Here is a 12,047-nt window from a genome sequence, read left to right as displayed (position 1 = left end):
GCCATAGCTTTTGGTGTTTTAGACATGAAGTCCTTGCCCACGCCTATGTCCTGAATGGTATTGCCTAGGTTTTCTTGTAGGATTTTAATGGTTTTAGGTCTAACATATAAGTCTTTAATCTATCTTGAATTAATTTTTGTATAAGGTGTAAGGAAGGGATCCAGTTTCAGCTTTCTACATATGGCTAGCCAGTTTTCCCAGCACCATTTATTAAATAGGGAATCCTTTCCCCATTTCTTGTTTTTGTCAGGTTTGTCAAAGATCAGATAGTTGTAGCTATGCGGCATCATTTCTGAGGGCTCTGTTCTGTTCCATTGATCTATGTCTCTGTTGTGGTACCAGTACCATGCTGTTTTGGTTACTGTAGCCTTGTAGTATAGTTTAAAGTCAGGTAGCGTGATGCCTCCAGCTTTGTTCTTTTGGCTTAGGATTGACTTGGCGATGCGGGCTCTTTTTTGGTTCCATATGAACTTTAAAGTAGTTTTTTCCAATTCTGTGAAGAAAGTCATTGGTAGCTTGATGGGGATGGCATTGAATCTATAAATTACCTTGGGCAGTATGGCCATTTTCATGATATTGATTCTTCCAACCCATGAGCATGGAATGTTCTTCCATTTGTTTGTATCCTCTTTTATTTCATTGAGCAGTGGTTTGTAGTTCTCCTTGAAGAGGTCCTTCACATCCCTTGTAAGTTGGATTCCTAGGAAGTCAGTGTGGCGATTCCTCAGGGATCTCGAACTAGAAATACCATTTGACCCAGCCATCCCATTACTGGGTATATACCCAAAGGTCTATAAATCATGCTGCTATAAAGACACATGCACACGTATGTTTATTGCGGCACTATTCACAATAGCAAAGACTTGGAACCAACCCAAATGTCCAACAATGATAGACTGGGTTAAGAAAATGTGGCACATATACACCATGGAATACTATGCAGCCATAAAAAATGATGAGTTCGTGTCCTTTGTAGGGACATGGATGAAACTGGAAAACATCATTCTCAGTAAACTATCACAAGGACAAAAAACCAAACATCGCATGTTCTCACTCATAGGTGGGAATTGAACAATGAGAACTCATGGACACAGGAAGGGGAACATCACACTCCGGGGACTGTTGTGGGGTGGGGGGAGGGGGGAGGGACAGCATTAGGAGATACATCTAATGCTAAATGACGAGTTAATGGGTGCAGGAAATCAACATGGCACATGGATACATATGTAACAAACCTGCACATTGTGCACATGTGCCCTAAAACCCTGAAGTATAATAAAAAAAAAAAATTTCCTTATCCTAGTTATTTCAGGAAATAACTAGGATAATCACTGAAGTGTGTTTTTCTGAAAACCTTTTATTATTGTGAAATACAACTCACATCAAGAAAAGTGCATAAACTATAAAGAAAAGTTTAACGAATTATCACAAAGTGAATCTCAGAGTAACCAGCACTCAAGTCAAGAAATACAGTATTGCCGGCCACCGTGGGAGTCTTCTGCACTCACCTTTTTAATCACAACACCTCCCCTCCTTCCTAAACATAATTGCCATCCTGACTTTTATGGCAATTTCCTTGCTACTTTCTTCATGGTTTTATCACTGAAGTATGGATTTAATTTCACTAAGTTCAGGCTTGTTTGGGAGCTTTAGCAAATTGGAGTATCTTCTTGGTTAAATGGAACCAGGGTGCAGTAGCGGTGGTTTGGCAGGGAAAGTGGTACTCCTACCCCTCAAGAGACCTTAACTACTTTAGATTAGGGTCTTGTAACCTCAGCACTATTGACATTTTGGGCTGAATAATTCTTTGTTCTGGTAAGCTGTCCCGTGCATTGTAGGATGTTTAACAGCACCCCTGGTATCTACTCAGTAGCTACCAGTAGCATCCCTCTTCCCGTTATAACAACCACAGATGTCTGAAGATATTGCCAAACAACCCCTGGCGAGAGGGCAAAACCATCCACAGCTGAAGGCCACCACTTTAGACTAATGTTAGGAGTATTATTGTCTAAAATGGCACTTGACTCAAGTGAGAGAATGCCCAGCAGCTTTCTCAAAGAGTCAGCAAATGAAAGGGGTTCTCTTTTCATATCTCAAACCTTCCAAAATTGCCAGCTTATTTAGGTGGTTTGCCACTATATGTCAAAGAACCTGAATATCAACTGTAATATATGTGCACACATATATTTATAAACACATTATATACATTGGAATATAATAGGTAAGTATTAGAGATTATAATCTAAAAGCAGAGTAGATGATAAAAAGTCCCAAATCTGATATTTACATGCCATTCAAACTTGAGCATGTCTCTTAACCTCTCTGAATCTCAGTTTTCTCATTCATACTACAAAACTCACCAAGTGCCCCTCTAAGGGTAATTTTTTGATCCAGCGAGGTGAGAAAATGTAAAAATGTATTATAAATAATAAGTTGCAATACTAATGATTGCATTATATTCTAAAGACTCCATGAGAAAAAGAGCTTCAAAGCTTACAGAAAATTAATAATAGTGTAGAATCTCTCTCAATAATGTGTTTTTGCTGGACTTAAGGGCCAATAGTAGAATAAGAATTGACTGCTATACTTTAGGACTCTTGGACTTTAGATTTGAGGCAGAACTCACGTTAAGAGAATTCAATGCAGGAATAAAAAGATTCATATTCTGATCATTTTGGTGTTGTATGCTCTGTCATAGTGTTAATTTTCCTGATTTTTTCAATCTTATTACTTCCATTAACTATACCTTTTGCTTTAAAATTAAGTAACTATATAATTAAGTATATAAGTATTTATTGGATTTTTAAATAAGTCTCGGATGCCACTGTTCATTCCATGTTGCAGACTCCTGTGGTCAGGGGCTTATGCCGCTTGTTAAACTCAGTGACTAACACAGCATCACATACAATGAGTTACCTAATGAAGCCATCAAAGAATTAGAGAAAGAAGTTCTGAAGGAAGGAAAGTGAGGATTCCTGGTGTGAAGGTGAGAATCAGAATCCTCTGTTGGTATAGAGAGTGACTGTAGGGCAAGAGGTGAGAAAGTATTTTCACAGGGTAGCCAGGGAAGGCCTCTAAGCAGGTAATATTTGAGAGGAGAAATGAGTGATGAAAAGACAGTCATTATATATTTTGAGTCCATATTATTAAGACCATATATCATTTATGTAAAATTATAGATATTATTATTATTGTATTATGTGATCAATATTCATTTAGACTTACCTATTTTTCCTTTCCATTACTCTTCATTTTTTTCCTGCCCCATTTTATGCTGCCTTCTGGAATTCTCTAACTAAAGAAATCCCTTCAGTTTCTCTTTTAGTTTGGGCTGCTGGTAACAAATTCTGTCTGTCTGTTTGTCTGAAACCATCTGTATTTCACATGTACTTTTGAAGCATTTCATTTTGTATTCATTTTCACATTCCTTTGACTTTTAGTTTGGTTAGTTATTTCTTTTAGAATTTTAAGATGCTATTGCCCTGATATCTGCCTCTTCTATTGAAAACTCCACTGTGAGTATTAAGATTTTTCTCTTTCTCTTTCATTTTTTAGCAGTTTATTATGGTGTGTCTAGTTATAGATATCTTTGTATTTATCCTCCTTGACGTTTGTAGAGATTCTGGCAACTGATCCTAAGTAACTTTGCATCTGTTTTGGAAAATTCTTAGTCAACATCTTTTCAAATGTTGGCTATGTTCCATTCCCTTTCTTCTCTCTTTTGTAACTCCAACATGTTAGACTTTCTCACCATGTCCTATACTTTTTGTATGCTCTTTTCTGTGTATTCCACCCTTTTTATTCTTTGTGCTTCAGTTTAGATATTTTGGGCTAACTTATCTTCCAATTCACTAATCTCTTCTACTATGTTTCTAATCTGCTGCTAGATCCACCTATTATTTCTTCAATTTTTTTGTATCTAAAATTCCAATCGGATTCTTTTATTTGATTGGAATTCTTTGATGGAAGAATCCTCCATTTTGCCATCTATTTTCTTGAATATATTAATTATATTTAAAAATTTACATCAGGTAATGTCAATATCTGGATCTCCTGTGGTGGGTTATTATCTATTATTTTCTATTTTCAGCATTTGGCCCTGTATACTAACAACCTGGCATTTTGTGTTGGGATGCCAGAAATTATACATGAAAAATATAACAGTTCTGTATTATGCGATCTTTTAATTTTCTTCTGGCAGGACTTTGGAGAAGGAGCCAACTTGATCCAATGAGGGGTGAGATAATTCGACTGGGTTCAGTCTTCACAGAGCTGATCCATTTCTTATTTGTTTTTACTTACAGGTCATATCTTTTTAGAGGTTTCAGCTGAAAGCCTGGAAAGTTTAACATGAATCCCCCACCTTGGCAGGCCCTGAAATCAAACTTCTGTCTTCTTAGCATGGTGAAATTGTCAAAAGTTCTGCTCAGATTTTTACTCTTAATGTGTATCTTTTTTCCTTTTTTCTAAGAAGGTCTTGCTCTGTTACTCAGGCTGGAATGCAGTGGCACACTGTTCACTGTGACCTCAAATTCCTGGGCTCAAGAGATCCTCCTGCTTTGCCTTTCAACTAGCTAGGATTACAAGCATATGCCACCACACCCAGCTAATTTTTAAAATTTTTGTTGAGACCAGGCCTCTCCATGTTGGCCATGCTGGTCTCAAACTCCTGGCCTCAAGCGGTCCTTTCACCTTTGCCTCCCAAAGTATTGGGGTTACAGACAGGAGCCACTGAATTGAGCCTTAATTTGTACTTTATTGCTGGTGTTTCTAAACCTCTCAACCACTGCAATTTAAGAACTGGCAGATATGTTGAAAAAAGTAGCATAGAATGTTGAGCTCATATTTCTGAAGTTTCCTTTTCTTCAAGACTTATACCTCTTATTTGTGGAGTTAATAGTAAGATCTGAATAAATTTCAGGCCTTAGTAACCCTGAAATACACTTTTTTGTCTCTGAAGTCCCATGAGGCTGCTGAATGCTCCAAGCCACTGCTTTTGACTTAGCTTCTGAACACGTGCCACAAATCAGCAACTGTTTCAAGGGGAAAGGCAGCATAAATTACCGCCTCCTGCTAGAGACTGAATTGTGCTCCTGTATCCCCGATTCATACGTAGATGGCCTAACCCACAATGTGACTGTGTTTGGAGATGAACTTTTAAGAGATAATTAAGGTTAGGCTGGGTGCCGTGGCTCATGCCTGTATTCCTAGCACTTTGGGAGGTCAGGAGTTTGAGACCAGCCATAGCCAACATCGTGAAACCTCGTCTCTACTAAAAATAGAAAAAAATTAGCCAGGCATGGTGGCTCACACCTGTAATCCAAGCTACTCTGGAGGCTGAGGGGGGAGAATTGTTTGAATCCAGAGGCAGAGGTTGTAGTGAGCCAAGATTACACCACTGCACTCCAGCCTGGGTGACAGAACGAGACCCTGTCTCAAAACAAAAAAAAAAAAAAAAAAGAGAGAGAGAATTAAGGTTAAATGGAGTCATAACTGTGGGGTCCTAATCCAATGGGATTGGTGGCTTTATAAGAAAAATCAATCTTGGCCGGGCGCGGTGGCTCACGCCTGTAATGCCAGCATTTTGGGAGTCTGAGGCAGGTGGATCACCTGAGGTCAGGAGTTCGAGACCAGACTGGCCAACATGGCAAAACCCCGTCTCTGCTAAAAATACAAAAATTATCTGGGCATGGTTGTGGGTGCCTATAATCTCAGCTACTCAGGAGGCTGAGGCAGGAGAATTGCTTGAACCTGGGAGTTGGAGGTTGCAGCGAGCCAAGACCGCACCATTGCACTCCAGCCTGAGTGACAAGAGTCAAACTGCCAAAAAAAAAAAAAAAAAAAGAAAAGAAAGAAGAGAGAAAGAAAGAGAGAAATAAAGATAATCAACCTTTCTATGTCCCTGTCCTGTGAGAACACTGCAAGAAATGCAGTCATCTACAAGCCACGAAGAGAACCCTCATCAGGAAGTTAATTGGTTAGGACTTTGATCTTAGATTTCCCAGTCTCCAAATCTGTGAGAAATACATTTCTTTATAAATTATCTAGTCTCAGGTATTTCTTTATAGCAGTGTGAGGAAAAAAAAATATATATATATATATACATATGAATGAAATGGATCATAAGCAACACAGGAGTAGACATGGAATGTTAGGAGGCTATTGTAGAAATCCAGGTGGGAGAAGATTTGGCTAAGGTAGTAGCCAAGAAGGCAATGAACACAGGTTAGATCTCTGCTATATTGCATGTAGCAGGACTTGCTGATAGTTTGAGTATTTATTATATTGGTGGAAAAAAGTCTAAGATGACTTGGATTTTTTTCAGCTTGAATAACAGATAATAGAAAATTCTGAGGAAAAGCTATTGTTTTGGAGGACTAGTTAGGGGCTCTCTTAAGTTTGAGGTGTATATTAGACAACTGTGATGGATAATTTTATGTGTCAACTTGGTTAGGCTATGATGATCTGCTTTTTGGTCAAACAGTAGTCTAGATGTTGCTATAAAAAATTGTAAAAGATGTAATTAACATTTACAATGAGTTGCTTTAAGTAAAACAAATTATCTGGGAGGGCTCATCCAATCAACTGAAGGGCTTAAGAGCAAAGACTGAGATTTCTCAATGAAGAAGGTGTTCAGCCCTCAGACTGCAACAGTGAAACTCTGCCTGAATTTCAAGTCTTCAGCCGCAACAGTGCCACATCAACCCTTATCTGTATCCCTGGCCTGCTGGCTTGCCCTATAGATTCCAAACTTGCCAGGTATCATTTTGTATGAGCGAATTCCATTAAAACTAATGTCTCATATATATGAGATTTCTCTCACATATATGAAATCTCTCATATTTTGACCAAACAGCTGTTGAATTCTGTTTCTCTGGAAAACCCTGACTAGTAACACAACTAAGTGGAAATATCAAGAAGGCAGCTGCATATATGAGATCTGAAGCTTAGGCAAAAAGCTGGGTACAAATCTGAAGTGACTATTATAAGATTACAATGATATATAGTTGTAGTAGTTTCCTTGCACTGCCACAACAATTTATCACAAACTGGGTAGCTTAAAACAACAGAAATTTCTTCCTCTCACAGTTCTGGAAGCAAGAATTCTGAAATGAAGATGGCAACAGTGTTGGTTTCTTCTGCATGTGCCAAGACTTTTCCCAGTTCCTGGGGGCTGCCGGCAACCCTTGGTGCTCCACGGCTTGCAGGCACATCACTCTGATCTCTGCCTCTATCTTCACAGGGTCTACTCACCAGTGTCTCTGTGTCTTCTCCTTTTTTGTCTCTTATAAGACACTGCCATGGGATTTAGGGCTCGTCCTAATCCAGGATGGCCTCCTCTCAAAATCCTTACATTAAATATATCTGCAAAGGCCCTTATTCCAGATAAGTTTAAATTTGGAGTTTCCAGGTAGACAAATATTTTGGGGGACACTATTCAACCCACTGCAAAAATATTTAAAAATGTAATATTCATACTATTGCTACTGTTAATAACTGATATAAGTAGGACTACAAGATCCTGTTTGCTTTACACTATCACCCTTATAGAGAATTATACTCATAATAGAATTACATAATCTGCTGTCAACCAAGTTACCCTTTTATAAATCACAAAAGTTACCTGGGACTGTTACCCACATTTTAATTTTAACTTTATGCACAAAGAAAAATTATATCAACATTGTATGTCCCAGAGAGTAGGCACTGTGTCACTTTCATCAGCTTTGCTGTAGACACAGTGGAAGCTTTATTCAATAATAATGTTTCAATCCATAAAACTGACTCAAGCATCTGATGGATTGGTGTGTATAGTTTGCATCAGTTTAAGTTTCCATCTTTCAGAGGGTGAAGAAAGTTAGATGATAAATAGTCTTGACCCACTGGTTCTGCTCAACTTTTATGCCTGCCTACCCCTGGAGACATGTTTTTTTTTTGTTTGTTTTTTGTTTTTTGTTTTTTCTTTTTTTTTTTCAGTGAAAGATCTGCAAAGTGTCTGGACCAAAGTGACTAGAATTGCGCTCATTTGCAAAAGGCCTCAGAGAGCAGATTAAAGACCAGTTCCCCTCCTCCACTGCCTTTTCATCTGACTCCTGTGGTCATTTCTGCTGATGTCAGCTCCACTCTCTTCAGCTTGCACCGTCGTCTTCCTACAGAGATGGATGGCTGAGCAGACTGCTGGAGTAGCTATCCATCACTCATGCCTATAGATGATCAAGGCCACGTCTGTGGTCCCAAATTTGGCAGCAATTAAGTGTGGGTTGCATCTAGTAAAACAGTTCTCTTGTGCTACCCACAGAGAATCAGAAAGGTTTTCTGCTTATTTCAGAATGCTGCCAACAGCTCACCCACTGAGACTGAAAAGTGGAAATGAAGATCAGAGGAAAAACGAAAAAGAAGTGAGGAAATAGAATAAAGATATTCCAAAACTAAGGCTGTGGGATCTAGTGTGTCTTTGAGCTTTTTGATTTTGTGGGAAGCATTTTGTTATGTGGGCCAAAGATAGTACACAAACAGTAGTGCCTCTGTGGGTCAAAGGAACTGGATGCATTGAACTAGCCATAAACCTGGGAGTGAAAAAGGTGGATTGCTGCTCACAGACATGGAAAAATGTGTTTTCTTGATGGACCTCTAATCTTAAAAACCAAGATATAGTGACAGCTTAATGAAAATTCCCTCCAGCAGGATCTGGTTCATTCTCTAGGGTATGAATTTGTTGCAGTCATTCATTTAGCATTTATTAGGTAGGCACTATTACCAATTCACTGGTGAAATGCCAAGAGATGTAGTGAATGCATTGTGCAACCTTAAGTAAAGAACTATTTGAGAACAAGCATTCAGATGTTTAACTCCAAGTCACTTAAGTCCCATTTAAAAATAGAAAAAGAAATAATCATGAAAAATACAGATTAAACTTAACGTATGAAAAATGTGAGTATTTTCTTCTAAGTGAACCTGGAAAAGTTTTTAAGACCCACATAAGTCATCATGCTCTCCAGGGCTTTTCCTGTCTTCTTTTAAGACAGTCATTCAGAAAATACTAACAGAGCATCTACTGTTTGGGTACAGGCAAAAGATACTGCATTCTAGGAGTTTATGGTCTGTCTGAAGATGCTGAACTCATGTATCCTCATTTTATTTTCCTTTTGAAATATGCTGACTTATGCTTCTCATTCTCTAAGCTGGGAACTTTGCGTCTTTTGGGGTGGCAAATAGAAGATATAATAATCTGATGCACGTTAATGTTGGCATCACAGAGAATACTCTGAAGGCCTCCTATGTCCTTTGAGGTATTGGGAGCAGTTGACAGGTGACCTCTGGAGACAATCTCATGGCTTGTGTTCAGGTACCATCTTCCCTGAGTTGTTAAATTCCCACTACAAAAAATGAAAAGACCTACATGAAACAAGTTAGGAAGATATTTTTAAGAGGCTTATACTCTTCCTATTTAATTGTCTGGTGCTGAATCACAAGGTAACTTTTTAAATTTGATTTTATATATTTACATAAATGATATACATTATATATCGGTGTGTTTTACACATTGAATTAGTCAAAGTCATATCTGCTTTAAAGTTCTCTGTATTTACTGAGACTCATTAGAGAAGGAGATAGTTGAAATGCTATGAAAAAACACAACAGCATTACATTATGAGTACAGCTAGCACCATTTTTCATTCAGTATAATGCTGTTCTGATTGGAAATCCATAATCTGCTGTTAACCCTGAAATTTTCCTTCCAACCAGTGGACAAACAAAATGACTTTTTTTCTCTTTAGAATTACTATTCTCTGGAGCCTCCTTATCCTAAAATGTGCAGTGTTTAACTGCTTATTCTTATCACAATGTGTTGTGCCTGCAAGAATGTTGGACAGGTATCTTTCAGGGGCTTAATCTGCTGCTGCTCATTACTTTGCAGACATACTTTATTCAATATGAGGAAGAAGATTTGGGGGATCTTCTCTCAATACTTACCATTCCAAGATTGGCTCAACATATCCTGACATTTGGTAAAATATGTCATTTATTCTGTCTCTGTTGCATCTCTAGGACTTGAGAATTCAAAGTACCCACCTGGGAGGTGAGTGGGGGCTGGAATCCAGCTTTTACTCCCCAAGCTGTGTGCCCTGCATGATGCTGAACACACTCGGAGGAAGGGCCATCCAATTCTAATTTGCACCAAGGCATCAGATCATCCGCTAGCAGACCCGTGCAAAGCAGGATTCACACAAACAAAGCTTAGGGGATCAATTCAGCCTTCGTGCTTTTAGATGCTCCCTTGCCTTCCTAAGCACATAGCTCATTCTTGCCATCTGTAGAATCAGGCCTCAAATAAATCCATGACATCTCTTAATTTCAACTAGTTTGCAGGAGTACAAGTTTTTAGGTTGCCCTTACGTTTGAAACTGTTTTTGATGGCTTGAATTTGCTATTACAGTATGGCATGGCTTATCCATATCCTGTAGCATTTCAAGTTTAGGACAATTAGTGCAGTATAGCTAGCACTAGGTTAGATGCTACTAGGAATGGAAAAAGAAAAAGAATTGTAGGCATGTATGTTTATATGCATCACATAGATGTGTGTGTCTGTGCGCACTTGGCAGTTTTGTTCTTGCTTTTGCTTTATTTTGACTCTAATTTGAATAATTAGGATACCTTTCCATCTCTTTCATTTGCTGCATAATAAATTGTTCATTTTTCAAGGCTCAACTTAAACCTCACTTCTTCTGGGTAGCCTTCACTACCGCCACCATAGGGAAGCTCCACATATTTATTATAGCCTTTACCACTAGTAGTTTTTATTTGCCTGCTCTACTGGGACAGCCTAGCTATGAATGAGTTCTTTGAAGGGAAGGACTTCACTTAATCCAGTTTTGTAGCTCCAGAGTCAGTAGAGGATCTTGCATATCTCAGTTATTCTGGAAGTGCTAAATGAGTCCATAGTGAATGACATAATTCTTGCAGCACAATCACTAATCTTTGAGGGTTATGACTTTGAAAATGTCATAAATTCACTCCCCAGCACAACAACCACCACCAAACAGTCATAGGCTGTACATGAAACATTTGCATGAAATTTTAGGCTGTTCTTGGACCTTCTAAAGTTCTTCCACAGACCTGCCTATGGGACCACAAAACTCAGAGTAAGAACCACTTGCTGAGGAAAATAAATGAATATACTTGGTACAATAAAATGTGGAACATTTTTATACCATTTCCTTCACGAGTATTTATTGTGCTGGTGGCTGAGGATACCATGGTGAATATCATGCACATATTCACAGTCCAGAAACACTAACAAATGAGTCAATAATTATAGCATGGTAAGTGTTATTGTAGTGGTATACATAGGTCGCTAGCCTTAGGGGATTGTTTTTCAGATTCATGTTTCATTGACCAAAATTTTTTCAAAAACAAATTGGGCAACTGATATGGGTGTCCAAGTTTTTATTATTCCAAATCAAAACATTAAAAAAATTTTTCTACTATCACTTTCATTTCATAAAATGTTATAACTCAAAAATAATACATTATGATTTTGGAGTAAAGGACAATCTTTTAAATTGATCACATATAATTTTGTGAGAAATTTTTTAGCTCATTTCATCATGGACCTCTGAAAACTCACACCCTGGCACCAGGCATTCAATATTCGAATGCCCCTATCTTAGGGAGTCATCGAAGGCTTTGTAGGAGAAATGTCCAAATTGAATTTTTTAAAGAGATAAATAAGGGGCAAGGATGGGAAGAAACCAGTATGAAGGGTCGATTCCAGGCAGATGAAATCATAATTGAAAGACTTAGAGACTACACAAATATGTAAAGCTTGTGCGCATTAGGTAGTAATGAGGTGAGTTCAAGTTAGCAGGAAATTCCTCTTGGAAAAGATGAAACGGGTAGGTGTTGAAAAGTCTTAAGAACTAGACCTGAGCAGATGAGGGCCATTAGATGCCAGTAGGATCCAGAAGCAGCGACTGCTGCAGGCTGGCATAGAAGGGAGCTGTAAGAAGTTTGGGGGCCCTTTGTGAAGACTCACTTACCCTGAA

This window comes from Hylobates moloch, unplaced genomic scaffold, assembly GCF_009828535.3.
Source record: "Hylobates moloch isolate HMO894 unplaced genomic scaffold, HMol_V3 SCAFFOLD_4, whole genome shotgun sequence".
NCBI classification, from domain to species: Eukaryota; Metazoa; Chordata; class Mammalia; order Primates; family Hylobatidae; genus Hylobates; species Hylobates moloch.
Note: the sequence above shows the minus strand (reverse complement) of the source record.